Raw genomic sequence first — 15,587 nt, forward strand, 5'->3', positions numbered from 1 at the left:
TTGCATCATGGCCCACATCGAAGACGGCCATAACCCAATCTAAATTGTCATTTATAAGTGGAGGGAAACTGCTGTCACTGGGAACATTAAGGAGAATATGTAAAGCAGGGCTCCTAAGGCACCTAGGAGAAGGCAATGGTAACACATCCACTTGAAATATTGCGCTCAGTAACACAGCAAGTGCATCCACTCTGCTACCATTAGCCAGTGAAATGGTGTGAATCCTGAATATTGACACCAGAATATTGATGAAACTCAATATGGAGGAAAAAATATCAAAAATGAAATATCGACTGGGAAGTACGTTTAGATTTTCTATGCCTAACTCCACATATACGCATCTCCAATCAATCAATCAATCAATCAATCAATCAATGGCTTGTATATTGTGGCTACTCACCAGTGAGGGTCTCAAGGCACTGGGGGAAGGGGGCTGCTGGGCGGACTTGGTGGAAGATCATTCGAAGAGCAAGGTATTGAGGTACTTCCTGAATTGGGTCTGTGAAACTAATTGCATGAGTCACAGGGGCGGGTTGTTGCAGGTCTTGGTGGTTCCTCCATTTCTGGTCTTGTGGATCCTGGGGATGGAGGCGAGGGCAAGTTGGGAGGATCAGAGTTGTCTGGTGGATACGTGGAATGTGAGACGGTGGTTCAGGTACGCTGGTCCTTCATCATGTAGGGCTCTGTAGGCATGAGTGAGGACCTTGAAGGTGACTCACTTGTTGACTGGGAGCCAGTGGAGTTGTTGGAGGGGTTGAGTGATGAGGCAGGGAATGTGGAAGACCAGTCTGGCAGTGGCGTTTTGGACGTTTTGTAATTTCTTGTTCTGTTCCTGGGTGATGCCGGCATAGAGTGCTTTGCTGTAGTTAAGTCTGTTGGTGATGAGTGAGTGGGTGACTGTCCTTCTGCATTCTGTGGGTATTCATCTGAAAGTCTTTTGGAGCAGGCGGAGCACCTGGAAGCAGGCTGAATAGACTGCGTTGATTTGATGGATCATTGTGAGCGCCGAGTCCGGTATAATGGCAAGTAAGCGCACGTGGGCCGCTGGGGTGGGTAGAGCACCGAGAGTGGCTGGCCACCAGGAGTCATCCCAGTCTTACGGGTTGGGTCGCAGTATGAGGAGTTTGATCTTATCCAATTTGAGCTTGAGCAAGGTTCATAAATGGGGAGATAGGAATTCTAAATCTATACTTCCCTAAATGCACTTATTTTTCCTAGAGTTGGTCCAATTACTTAAGGCTGGATCCCAGGGCCTAGTTCTGGCTCAGTTCGAGGTCTTCTGTGACACTTGAGCCCAAACTGAGCAGAGCCGACCTGCTTACCACCCTCTAAACTCAATATGTAGTCATGAACTCCTTCCCATGACCATGCTGAAGCCTATGTGCCCACTGACAGGGACATGCAAAGATATTAGAGTCTAGGAAACAATCAAGTTTCTTTTCGGAAACTATTTTCTCCAACCGCATTCTAGGACCCCCACACTGCTGTCCGTTGCTTCCCCACTCGTACTCTTTGTTGTGCAGATTTATGTAAATGGTGCATTCTCAGCTCAACATTCCTGGGGAAAGAAAGAAAGAGCCTAATTTCTCAGGGTTTGCCATAGGAGAGCGCCACAGGCCTACCATGCTGCTCTGCCCTACGGCAAAAGAAAAGGGCAGGAATGAACAGTATCTGTCATATTCCTGTCCTTTTCCCCTCCGCCGGCGCACAATCAGCTGCTGTGCACCAATGCAGGCACCTTTGCACGAAGGCGCAAGGGTGCCGGCACGGCAGGGATGATTATTTGTGTGCAGGAAGGGAAGCTTTCCTGCACAAAAACAATCACAAGAGGGTTTTCCCTCTCTCTATGTGTGCTGCAGAATACTGCACACATAGAAAAATTAAAAACATGGAGAAATAAAGGTATTTCTTATCATTGTGCCTCCCTTACACCTCCCCTGGGGAGGCGTACGTTTTTGGTACTGCCTCAGAATTACAATTTCTCATAAATCTGGGGCAGTGTCAATAAGCCATGGATGTTACTGGGAAAACTCCCAACATCACCCATTGCTTGCCCCTTTAATGCAGAAAACTGTGTTAAAAGGAACGATATTTATGAGGCAGCATTAAGCCAAAACAGTGGCTCAGTACTGCCTCGTAAATATGGAGCTGGCTCACGCACCATGGAACGTCACAAAAGTGACGTTTCAGTGGTGCAAAAGGCATTATACATGGTTTTAATAAGTGCAGCATGTTTCCCTTAACCGCCAGCAGCTCTTCTCCCTGAGCATCATTTACAAGAAAGTGCTGCAGCATGGCACCACAATCCCTTTAGCTGCGCCACGCTGCAGCACTTTTAAAGCACACAGAATGAATCATATCTACAAAGATCCCTCTGCTCTATGCCTGCGCTGGAGGACAAACAACTGCCATGAAGTGATGCAGGCACCCTTGCACCATGAGTCTTGCAATGGTTTTTTAATCTGTACCAGGTATATAGCAATTATTTGGGAAAAAATATACCTGGAAAAATCGGTATGAAAGACACCTATGTATTTTAGAAATTGGAACAAAATATAGAGTTTAGAAACAGTAGATATTTGCACATTTCCGAAATTGTGAGTACCCACATAACATGAGAATGACAGGACATTTTTCAAAGTGACTTATTTTGACACATTGTCTTCCATTTGGAAGCAGAAATGCATTGAAAGTCAATAGGTAATAACAGTTGCTCTACAATTCTGTGTTACCCTAAGTATCCTGATACAAATGGCCCCTCACTTGTGTGGGTAGGCCTAGTGTCCACAACAGGAAATGGCTCAAAAAGCAGTGTGGACATACTTTATTTTTACAGTGAAAACTGACCCTTTTTTTGCAAAGTGCCTAGCTGTAGATTTTGAACCCTAGCTCTGCTGGAACCTAAGGAAACCTAGACAACCTATACATTTTTGAAAACTAGACACCCAGGGAATCCAGGATGGGGTGACTTTTTTGGTTCTCACTAGGTTCTGTTACCCAGAACTCCTTGCAAACCTAAACATTTGACAAAAAAACACCTCTACTCACATTTCTGTGGTGGAAGGTTCTGGAATCTGTGTGGATCCACAAAGTTTCACCCACCCCGAATTCCCCAAGTTTTCCGAGAAGATTGGTACCTGACTTGTGTGGATAGGTCTAGTGCCCGCGTCAGGAAACGGACCAAAACGTAACATGGACACACCACATTTTTTACAATGAAAACAGATCCTTTTTTTTCAAAGTGCCTAGCTGTAGATTTTTAACCCTAGCTCTGCCGGCACCTAGGGAAACCTAGCAAACCGATACTTATTTTTTAAACTAGACACCCAGGGATATCCAGGATGGGGTAACTTGTCTGGCTCTCACCATGTTCTTTTACCCAGAATCCCTTGCAAACCTCAACATTTGTCAAAAAGACACATTTTCCTCACATTTCTGTGGTGGAAAGTTCTGGAATCTGTGTAGATCCATCAAATTCCACCCCCCTGCATTTCCCAAAGTCTTATGTGAAAAATGGTGCCTCACTTGTGTGAGTAGGCCTAGTGCTCGCGACAGGAAACGGCCCAAAAAGCAACGTGGACACACCACATTTTCACAGTGAAAATTAACCCTTTTTTTTCAAAATGCCTAGCTGTATATTTTGAACCCTAGCTATGCAGGCACCTAGGGAATCCTAGCAAACCTATACATGTTTGAAAACTAGACACCCAGGGGAATCCAGGATGGGGTTACTTGTCTGGCTCTCACAAGGTTCTGTTACCCAGAATCCCTTGCAAACATCAACATTTGTCAAAAAACCCACATTTTCCTCATATTTCTGAGGTGGAAAGTTCTGGAATCTGTGTGGATCCACAAAATTCCACCCACCCGGCATTCCCCAAAATCTTCAGAGAAAAATGGTACCTCACTTGTGTGGGTGGGTCAAATACCTGGGACAGGCAAGGTCCCAAACCTACTGAGGCAACATCAAAATTACCTATCACAAAACAACCTGGTTTTGCAAGAGGGGTCACATGAGTTTTTTGCCCCGGGCTCGGCAGCCATCTGGGGATGAAATTCGGCGTTGCATGAAGGAGCGTTTCGGAGCTTTTAGCCCGCACCCTAGGACTGTTTGGTCTAAGGCTTGCACTTGGTGTAATCGAGTGAGGACGGGGCACATTTTCGAGCGAGGAGAGGGAGACACATGCCTAATTAAAATAACAGGTCACCCATGAACAAACGCCAAGTGTTTTTTGATTTGAGACGCCATACATTGGTGGAAGAACATGAGGTTGTACCGCCAAAATGGATAATGGCCATATGATACTCTTGGTATAACATATAATTGTATATACGATCTTGAAACTAGGCTGAGACTTTCACCAGTTGTGTATGCGGTAAAATACTGCGTGTTTTGTTTGCCCATTGTCCTGAGGAGGCCTGAAACTGTTTGATAGGCCGAAACGCGTCGACAGTTTACCATTGATTTCGACACCTTTCATTTGATTTAGAAGCAATATGGGATACATTCCCTAGGAGTTGGATTGACTTGAGGAGCCACAAAAACATTTAGTTGTGCTTCACTGACTCCTACATACAATTATGGTGTTCGAAAAAGGAATTAAGGTTACAAAAGACATTACCAAATTTCCTTGTGTTACAAACTTTTGGGCTTCAGACATAACCCATGGAGCTAGGGTCAACGATTGTTTAACTTTATTTGTTATTTTTCTTATATGTCTTGTTGAAAATTAATCGACACAAAAATATATATTGTGTGATTTTTTTGATGTGTATGATCGAAATACTGAAGATCTTAAAACGATTCTTTATGATTAATACATGAAGACTACATATCATTTATGTGTTTGGTTTTTATTTTTTCTTTAGAAAACTTGCTATAAGATGAACATAGAAATGGGACAGTTGATTGAATCAGTATAAATGTGTATGTTGGAGATAGACAATTGATGGTATCTGTTTCCTCAAATAATTACGTTTCAATTTGAATACCTTTGGCATCACCTGTTATTTCGTTAATCTGGGGAAACCTACCATACCCAACATTTCTGAAAACTAGACTCGCGGGGGAGTCCAGCAAGGTACGGCTTGCGTGGGTCCCCAACATTTCCCTACCCAGAATCCCCTGCAAACCTCAAATGTAGCTGACAAAATCACTTTTTTTCTAAAATTTCTGTTTGGGAAAGATCTGGAATCTCCGTGGATCCACAAATTTCCTTCTAGGCAGCATTCCCCCAGGTCTCCTAATACAAATGGTACCTCACTTGTGTGGGTGAGTCGAGTATCCGCAACAGGCAAGGGCCCAGAATGTATTGAGGAGAAATCAAAATGACCTATCACACAACAACTTGGTTTTGCAAGAGGGGTCCCATGAGTTTTTTGCCCCGGGCTCGGCGGCCATCTGGGGAAATCTACCAAACCCAACATTTCTGAATACTAGACACCCGGGGGGGAGTCCAGCAAGGTATGGCTTGCGTGGGTCCCAAACATTTCCCTATCCAGAATCCCCTGCAAACCTCAAATGTAGCTGACAAAATCACTTTTTTTTCTAACATATCTGTGTTGGAAAGATCTGGAAATGGAGTTCTGGACTTTTTGGTTCCGTCCAGAGGTGTCAGGGATAACACCCGAAGACCCCGGAGTTCCACCTGTCTTGGTGCACAAACAAACAGAAACACGGGCTTCTCGATGGTGGCGTCAAAGACCAAAGGTTTATTACTGCAGGGACACAGAAGTCACAGAAACTACACATGGGCAGTATCTAGGAGCCTGTTCGATTTGTACAAAGAGGGTTGCTCCTTATATACTAAATATTGGGCTTCAGGCAAATTCTTTACATGTTACCACAGTTCTAAACATTCGTGTCTTAAACAATAAATATTTGGCGTTGCACAGGGACCGTCAACAGTATCTGATGTCAAAACATTACAAATGAGGGGTTCCCACTAGTCCATCATAATCCCATGTCAATTCTTCATTCAAGACCCGGACCGCCTCATCGTAAATTTCGTTACCTCCCCCTAATAAAGGCCCAGAAGGAAAGGAGCAGAGCCAGGTGCAGAAGATAGAAAGACAGGATAAGAAATGTTTGTGGGTCGTAAATGGGCACGGTTACCAGCTTCGGCCGCCTAATCATGATCAGGCCAACGAACACAAGAACCAGTATAGCAGGACTGGCCTCAGGCTGGGGAGGCAGTTCTTGCCGAGTCATGCTGCCACAGCGTTGCTGGCCTAAGGTGCACGTGTCACTAGCAAGGTGAATCGCCGGTTAAAGCCTACGTGTCCTTTAATGAAAAAGAGGTCATTGCGTGTCCATTGACTATGTGAGGGCAAGGAATACAAAATGGCTTCCGTGTTCTAAGATGGATGCCACGGGTAGAACACAAATGTGTTGGTAACAGGAGTGCTCTTGCTCGTAGCATAGCGAAAACACCAGGATATACTAAATGGATCATTTGCGGTTCATTGATACCAAAATTATGTATTTACGACAATGTTACAAACACGAGTAAAATCGTCACGGAACCTCAGACCCTCCTTTTGCCCTTACATAGGCAATTACTCAGTCTATATCAGAGTCAGAGTCTAATTCTATGCTCATTAGGTTAGTGACATGTTGTTGTATCATCATCCTGTCTCGTGCCTTTTCTCCTAATGCAGGTGGTTTTCTGAAACAGGTTGCAGCACAGAGGCTACACAGAGCGGGACCACATTGGATAATAAGACAGCACGAGAACAGCAATACTAGGATGACACCAATGACCATCAGAACCTTCCATCCCCACGCTGATACCAGAGCCCAAAACCACTCCATGAAGGACCAGTTTCCCTTATCTACGTGTATAGAGTCGGAAGTCTTATGTAGCTTAGAGATTGCTTCATAGACTGTTGGAGCATTATTTGGAATAAAGACACAGCAGCTCGATTGGATCATTCTGCATACCCCACCTCGATCTGCAAGTATTACGTCTAGAACCATACGGTTCTGCAACGTCATGAGACGATCCGCCTGGAGCTCAGCTGTTAAGTTACTAAGGGCACCTGCAGTTTCCGTAATAGTAGATTCAACTACCCGTGTTAGTTGACGTAGATTTCTACTATTGGCCATAGGCCCCCAAAACGGAAGAAAACCTTTGAAGAAGTCTCCAGCTTCTTGACCAGCGGTATCTTCCTTGCTGAAGACACCTCTTGCTACTCTGGTTTTGTGATAATCTGAAGAAGCAGTGTATGTCGGGGGTAACAATCGAGCAATATAACATGAACCTGAAAAGTCAGCAGGCAGCCATGTATATGCTCTGTCCTGACAAATGAAGTAGGTACCCCTAGCAGTCAGAAAGGCAGGGGAGGAGTTAGACGGAAATACGTAAGTCTCAACGCACTCACTCCTCCCTAGCTGAGCTCTCGGATTTCTCCCATTTCCTTGCAAACAGACCTGACCTCGGTGAGGCACGACCCAAACTGAAGTGGAGCTTTTACGCTTGCTTTCTCCCAAACTAAGGCGATACTCTGTAGAGTTCCAACTCAAATACACCAGTAATTCATCTCTAGGATAAGATGGAGTATTATTGACGTCTTTAATCATATCAATAATTCCCTGGACTAAAGCTTTGTTGGCTGAGTTGTATTTAGTGGACCGTGGTGGACGCGGAGGATAGGTCTCAAGGGCATATGAAAAAATGGTCTGAAAGGCCTGAAATGATCCATTATAGCTGAAAGGCAAGACTAGATAGGGAATGCCTTTATCCATAGTGTGAGGTATCAAGCCACACACCCAGCAGTCTGTAGTATTAACTATCAGTTGGTGTTGATGCAAGAGCTGTACAAATGTATTGTTAATAAATTCTGAGCGTCGAGCTTGTTCGTGTTCAGGAAATGAGTGAAAAGAATGCATAGAAGAAACCGTAGAAGTAGTAGGGTCAAGGGAAGGTACTGTAGTTACTGGCATAAAAATCAAATGTACACCAAAGACGATTCCACCCACCAACGTTATCAAAACAATTAAAAATGTAACTGCACATTGCATTAGAAAGCATTTGCTGTGTAGTATTCTGTACAGTCTATTTCTGTGAACATAAATTACATTTTCTCGTTGTAGCTCAGGAAGCTCCATCTTCTACGACCGTTCGCGACCACTGATGATGTGTACGTAGATGAAAATGCCTCTATCAGCCCTGGGAGTTCCCAGAACTAACAGAAAGATCGACCTTGTGTCTGACCCCCGCAGATTCAACTAGGCACACAGCCACGACCCTACGGCTACCCAGACGGCAAGGCAATTTTAAAACAAAAAGAAACAATACAAAGTATTAGCAAACTTCCTGGCTGGAGGCAATGTATAGCAAATTCAAATCTGAAAATAGGCAGTTTCCTGCTTTATTTGTCCATATTGCGAGAACGTAAGTTGTATCTCAGTTTTGCAGGAGCTGTCTGATCTGGAAACAATGTATTTTCAGCTAACGTTGCGATGTTCACGTTCGCAGATGGCAAATGTTCTTTTGGTGCAGATGACGAATGTTCATTGGGTGTGGATGACAAATGTTCAGGGTTCAAAAGAGCAGTTTCAGGAGGAGAGTCAGAATTTGGTGAATCCGTGATTAGTTCTGCATCGCTGAAAGGTATGAACCTGGGGACTTGTTCCGTTGCAGAGGCACCGATTCCTTTCTTTACCCAGTTGTCGTAAGGAAGTGGCAGAGGCACACGTTTAGCATGTGTCGTATGGATCCAATGTTTCCTTCCGGCCACACGAATAGCAGTTCTCGTTGCTAGCAGGACTTGGAAAGGGCCAATGAATCTGGGCTGAAGATTTTTCGTTCTTGCAAAATTTCTGATGACCACCTGATCACCCGGTTTCAGCTGATGGCCTGGACTCTCCGGTGGCTTTGGCAATGCATCGAAAACCTGTTGGTGAATAAGACTCAATTTAGCAGTCAAGTCGAAAAGGTAATCAATTAACATTGGGTATTCCAGCTGCTTAAATTCTTTCGGTCTAGGTACCCCCCAAACATTTGCAGGACGGCCAAAAACTATTTCGTAAGGACTAAGCCCTACTCTAGAATGTACAGTTGCTCTTGTTGATAGCAAAGCCAAAGGCAATGCGTCTGGCCAGGACAAACCCGTGGATGCTTGTATCTTAGCGAGTTTCAGTTTAAGGGTGCCATTGTAACCCTCGACTAAACCCGCGGACTGGGGATGATTCGCACTATGAAATTTCTGTCTAATCCCTAGGCCGGCACACACACTCTGCATAACTTTCCCTACGAACTCACTTCCGTTGTCTGACCATACGATCCGTGGCATTCCGTATCTGGGGAAGTATTCTTTAAGAAGAATTTTGGCAGTGGATAAGGCAGTATTGTCCTTCAGTGGGTATGCTTCGATCCATCTGGAGAAAGCACAAACTACCACTAGGACGTATTTCAGGTTATTACAACGATCCATGTGAATGAAGTCTAACTGGATCACTTCAAAGGGGCAGGAAGGAGGAGCGAAGTGACCTGCAGGTGTGGGGATTCCCTTGCCAGGATTATGCATCAAGCATACCATACAATTTCTCACCACTCTCTCTGCACACTTACTAATCCCATCATTCTTCCAGACCGGAGCCAACATCTTACAAATCCCTTTTGAACTGATGTGCGCTGTTCCATGTGCCATCGTTACTACTGCAAGCACATACGCATCAGGCAACATCCAACGCTGTTGTTCCGACAAGTCAATCCAACACCCACTCGAGTCCAATTTACCCGTGCTCTCTCTCCATGCAAGTTTTTCCTCCTCAGTCGCCTCTTTCTGAATTTCTTTCACGCTTTCCACTGTGTCCTCACACATTCCAGACTCAGAAATCCATCTTGCAGACGTTGCAACATACATTCTACTCATCATATTTCTAGCTGTCTGTTTTGCGATCTCATCAGCAAAAGCATTCCCACGACCAACATCATCCGTGATTGCTTTATGAGCACTGCATTTCACAATCGCAACTTCAGTCGGTAAGGTTAGAGATTCCAACAAGTCATTAACTAGCTGACCATGTTGAATCTTAGTCCCATGGGACGTAATGAAACCTCTTTCTTTCCACAAACGGCCAAAACTATGGGCCACGCCGAACGCGTACTGACTATCTGTGAACACATTCACTCTCTTTCCCTTAGCTAAAACGCACGCTCTTGTTAGCGCGATCAATTCTGCAGCCTGGGCAGAATTCTGACTCACTCTTGCAGTCTCCACAATCGTACTCAAGGTTGTTACTGCATAAGCAGCAGTCACATCACCATTCTCCAATTTGAAGCAAGACCCGTCAACATACAACGATCCATCTGGTTCTGACAACGGAGTGTCTTTTAGATCGATTCGTCCTTTTGTTTCTTCCTCGGTTTTGAAACAACAGTCGTGTGGTTCGGAATCACTCGACTCTTCGCTAGTCGGCAACAATGTTGCTGGATTCAATACATTGCATCTTTTGATCTGAATATGACTAGCCAACAGTGTCAGTTCATAGCCTGATAATCTAGCACTGGTAAGGTGTTGCGTCTTGGTTCGGTTCATGAGTGTATCCACAGCATGAGGAACCATAACTACTAGCATGTTGTTCATTACTAAACCAGCAGATTGTCGAATGGAAGCTGCAGCTGCGGCTGTAGCTCTCAAGCAACTAGGCAACGCTCTAGCTACCGGATCTAATGTTGATGAAAAATACGCACAAGGGCGTTGTTTATCACCAAATTTCTGTGTCAAAACACTCAATGCACAACCTTCTCTCTCGTGGACATAGAGCGTGAATGGCTTACTGTAGTCGGGTGTACCCAATACAGGTGCTGAACACAGTGCATGTCGTAACTCAGAAAAACTCTGTTGACATTCAGCAGACCATGGTACCGGACTCGGAACACCTTTCCCAGTCAAGGCTACCAATGGTTTTGCTAGAAGAGAAAAATTTGGGATCCATTGCCTACAATATGAGGTAATACCCAAAAAGGCACGTACTTCTCTCTGCGTGCTAGGAACGTTCATCTGTGTAATTGCTTTTATTCTCTCTGGGGTCAACTTCCTTCCCTCCTTTGACAAGAGATGACCTAGGTAGGTCACTTCTTGGCAGCAGTATTGCATTTTTGAAGGTGACACCTTGTGATTCAAATCTGACAAGTGATGCAATAAAGAAATCGTAGCTGTTTTGCAAGTTTCCTTGTCATCGGCAGCCACTAGAAGATCATCGACATACTGTACTAAAGCAGAACCACTAGGAAGTACGAAGGAATCTAACTGGCTTTTTAATGCTTGACTGTAAATGGATGGGCTTTCACAATAACCTTGTGGAGCGCGTTTAAATCTAAAACTTCGTCCTCCTAGAGAGAAACCGAAGATATCTCTGCTTTCCTTGGCTATCGGAATGCTGAAAAAGGCATTTTTCAAGTCGACAACTGAAAACCATGCTGCTGTAGCAGGAATCAACGTTAACAATGCAGTAATGTCTGGAACCACAGGAAACTGTGGGATCACAATTTTATTAACCTCTCTAAGATCAATTACGAACCTATATACTGGAGGCTTTGTTGGGTCAGTTCGTTTCAAAATAGGCAGTACAGGACTATTACAGACATTACCTCTAGTCTCTTCTATAACGTCTTTCTTGATCAGGTCTTGTACTATCAGTAGGAGCGCACGCTCACCTTCACTAGAGATTCTGTATTGTGGAATTCGTGGAAGTTTGACATTTGCTTTCAAAGTTACTACATAGGGTGGAATTTCTAAGAGACCTACATCATTTGGACCAGTCGCCCAAAGAGTATCAGGGAGTGAACGCAGCTCTGGTGGGAGCGCATCCATCGACAAGTACATCGGAGAGATTATTCTTTTACCCAACGTAAGCTGTACTCCTGCCGGAGAACAGTACAATGTCGCGTACAGGCGTTTTAACAAGTCTAAACCAAGCAGATTTTCGTTACAACCTGTCGTCAAAATCAGGGGTGCTTTCAATTGACGTGGTCCAACAGAAATAGACAAAGGACCAGAAACAGGGTTGTGAACAGGGGCGCCCGAAAAACCTACTGAAACGTTTGTTGCGCCAGACAAAGGTGCGCCAGGGAGTTTCGCATGTATGATAGAACTTTTTGCTGCACCAGTATCCAACAGAAACGGTTCGACTATACCTGATGTTGCTACTGCGACATAAGGCCCACTCTGATCTACTGGAACTGATACTACTCCCTCTCTTTGTCCATGGCTGTCCTAGTACTCGCTTTGCTGAACTTCCTCACTAGCTTCATAATAGTCTTCGACATGATACTGTGGAGACCTATTCTGTTGGGCAGATTGTCCATTTCGCTGATCGAAATAATTAGAGGGGCGATCACTCGTCTGCGGAGGCATAGCACCTCGTCCTCGACCTCTAGAGTTTTGCATAGAACTACCACGACCTCCCTGAGCTGCCGCAGCATTATTTTGTGTTCGAACTGGACATTCACTTTTGTAATGACCTTCCTTTTTGCAATAAGCACATTGATTCCATTGGTATTGTGGCCTTTGAAAATTATAATCCGTTCTTTGATATGACCCTTGCTGCATATTAGTTTGATTCATGCGAGGCGGATAAGCTTGCTGTAAAAGTACTTTAGTTTTTAAATCTTTCGTCTTTTTATCTGATTTTTCCTTCTCTTCTTTATCCCTATTTTCATAGTACTGAGCAGTCGCAAGTATTTGCGCAGTCGTAGAGACAGCCCACGCACTTTCAGAATTCTTTAATTTACCACTAAGTTCTGGCAACAGATTGTGCACAAATTTATCAACAAATAATCTCTGGCCTCCTTCTGTGCTCATATCCTGACCACTATGATCCACGAAAGTCTCTTCGAATCTTGTGAAAAAGTCGGAGACGCTTTCGTCTTTCTTTTGTTTGCACGCGGACAATTTGTCCCAGTTAACGCGCAATGCTGGCATCAAGGTTTTCATTAAATCGATTATTCTACCAGGCAAATTAGCAATTAAAGGTTCAGGTTTGGAACCACCTATTTGTTGACCATCCGCTGCAATTATAGCTGCCCAGTCACCACCTAGGGCAACTGGATGATTCTCTTTACGAATTTTAGCCCAAATTGGTTGCGGTACTACATTACCAAATAGCAGATCTATGTCAGCAAGATTCAATACACAAGCGTCAACTGTTTGAGCCAACTCTTTGTAGTACCCTGCAGGATTTTTACGCGGATCTGGCAAGGCCTGTTTCACTGCTAATACTTCAGCTCGCTTCCATGGAATATGTATCCAGACTCTCTGGAATTGGGCCGGAGCGGCGGCAATACCAAGGTTTGCATTAGCTTGCACAGCTTCACGCCAAATTGGTGGAACCTCTCTCATTGGATACTGACGATTTCGTTTCGTACTACGTTTCTCCAATTCTCTCGGTGAACGAAGGGATGAGTCATTCCTATAACTTAAAATCAGTTCCATCGCTTCTTTTATATTTTGTCCAACTATCATACCTGCAGCAAACTCTTTCTGAACATTAATTAATTCTCCTAAATTTGATTCAGGGTCATCCTCTTCCAATTCCTCACGTAGAAGGAAACACATTTCATCGAACACATATCGTTGTGTCGGTTCGTTCCATTGCATAAATGTATCTAATACATTTTGTACATTATATCTTCCAACTTTCGAAACCCATCTAAGAGCAGTGGAATCTAGTATTCCTTTTTCTTCAGTACTGGGAAGCTGACTACGTCTCTGTACAGAGTCAGAGGTAGGAGTCTTAATCAGAGTTTTATAGAAGGGAGATAGAATATTAGAGACAGAATCAGTGATTCTTCGACGAACAGAAAGCGGAGTCATAATATTAACAGAGGCAGTGAATAGAGTAGCAGTTGGAACAGATAGATCAGGAACAGTAGGAGTAGCAGGAAAAATAGCTTGTGAAGTGGCAGGTGTGAGCGACACAGGCATAGGTAAAGAAGCCGGCAACCCTAGAAGAGGGGTTGTCGAAGGAACATTAATATTGACCACAGGAGGTACAGGAACTTGATTCAGGGGAGCGGGAACAGGGACACCAGGTTGTCCAGCAACCGGTAATTGAACATTCGGTATAGGTGGAGCCGTAGCACCCTGTGCATACGGTGGGGGTGATCGTAACAAGTAAGACAACAGGGGATCCTTTTCAGGGTCCTCTACTATCTTAGCCGTACTCGATGGCAAAGCAGGATAGCACTTGTCTATCGCTAAATTACGCTCTCTATCGGCCACCTCCATCGCTTTCTCAGACTCGTTGAGTTGCAGCTGTCTAGCAGACTGTTCTAAAGTCAACTCTTGCTCTTTCTGTTCTTTCTTCAACTTTTTAATTTCTCTCTGTTTAGATTCTTTTCGCCAATAACGGAAAGAATCAAACATTGCCGGCCGGGCTTTCTTCTTAAACAACCTTCTTTCTAGATTATCGAGAACTTCAGGTTCAAAACTACCATGTAGTGGCCAACTAAGGACACCATCTTTCTCTGTGTAGCGGATCCATATCTCGTTATAAGAGATAGGGCCCACACCAAATTTGCAATAAAGATCATAAAGGGGAGTTCCAATCGGAGGAACCAAACACGAGTCCTCCAACTGGGAATCACTGTTGCAACTAAAACAAGACAACATACAATTTTTCCGACTTACCATTTTATAATCCGGAACACAAAACAAACAAGACACAAACAGAAAAGATGCGCACTCGAACCAAGAACTTAGGCCTACCAGAACTGACAAATGTATCGATACCTGAACTGAACAGAATGATTATCGTAACCAGAATAACCAGTGATAACCTTACAGAACTGAACTGAACTGAGAACTAAAAGGATTATCCAAATAGGAGCAACCCTTACAAAATAACCAACTAGCAACCACTGAATACTTAACTGAGGCACTGAAGACGTCACCAAGGAGAAACCCGTCACGTTTCGCCGTACTGAGGACTGCACCTCGGGTCCAAGACAGGGCGACGGTCAAGGCAACGGACCACTGCAGCCGTCTGAACGGGAACCCTCGTGGAAGAGAACGTCGGGGCCACTTTTGCGATATGCCGGGATCGATGAAGTGGGGCGCCTCCCTCTGAAATCTTCACACGAAGCTCCTCGAACTCTTCAGGCTTTTGGACCGGTACCGAATGACGTCGCCCCACGTTGGGCGCCAAATGGAGTTCTGGACTTTTTGGTTCCGTCCAGAGGTGTCAGGGATAACACCCGAAGACCCCGGAGTTCCACCTGTCTTGGTGCACAAACAAACAGAAACACGGGCTTCTCGATGGTGGCGTCAAAGACCAAAGGTTTATTACTGCAGGGACACAGAAGTCACAGAAACTACACATGGGCAGTATCTAGGAGCCTGTTCGATTTGTACAAAGAGGGTTGCTCCTTATATACTAAATATTGGGCTTCAGGCAAATTCTTTACATGTTACCACAGTTCTAAACATTCGTGTCTTAAACAATAAATATTTGGCGTTGCACAGGGACCGTCAACAGTATCTGATGTCAAAACATTACAAATGAGGGGTTCCCACTAGTCCATCATAATCCCATGTCAATTCTTCATTCAAGACCCGGACCGCCTCATCGTAAATTT

The sequence above is a fragment of the Lissotriton helveticus genome, chromosome 8, assembly GCF_964261635.1.
Source record: "Lissotriton helveticus chromosome 8, aLisHel1.1, whole genome shotgun sequence".
Taxonomy (NCBI): domain Eukaryota; kingdom Metazoa; phylum Chordata; class Amphibia; order Caudata; family Salamandridae; genus Lissotriton; species Lissotriton helveticus.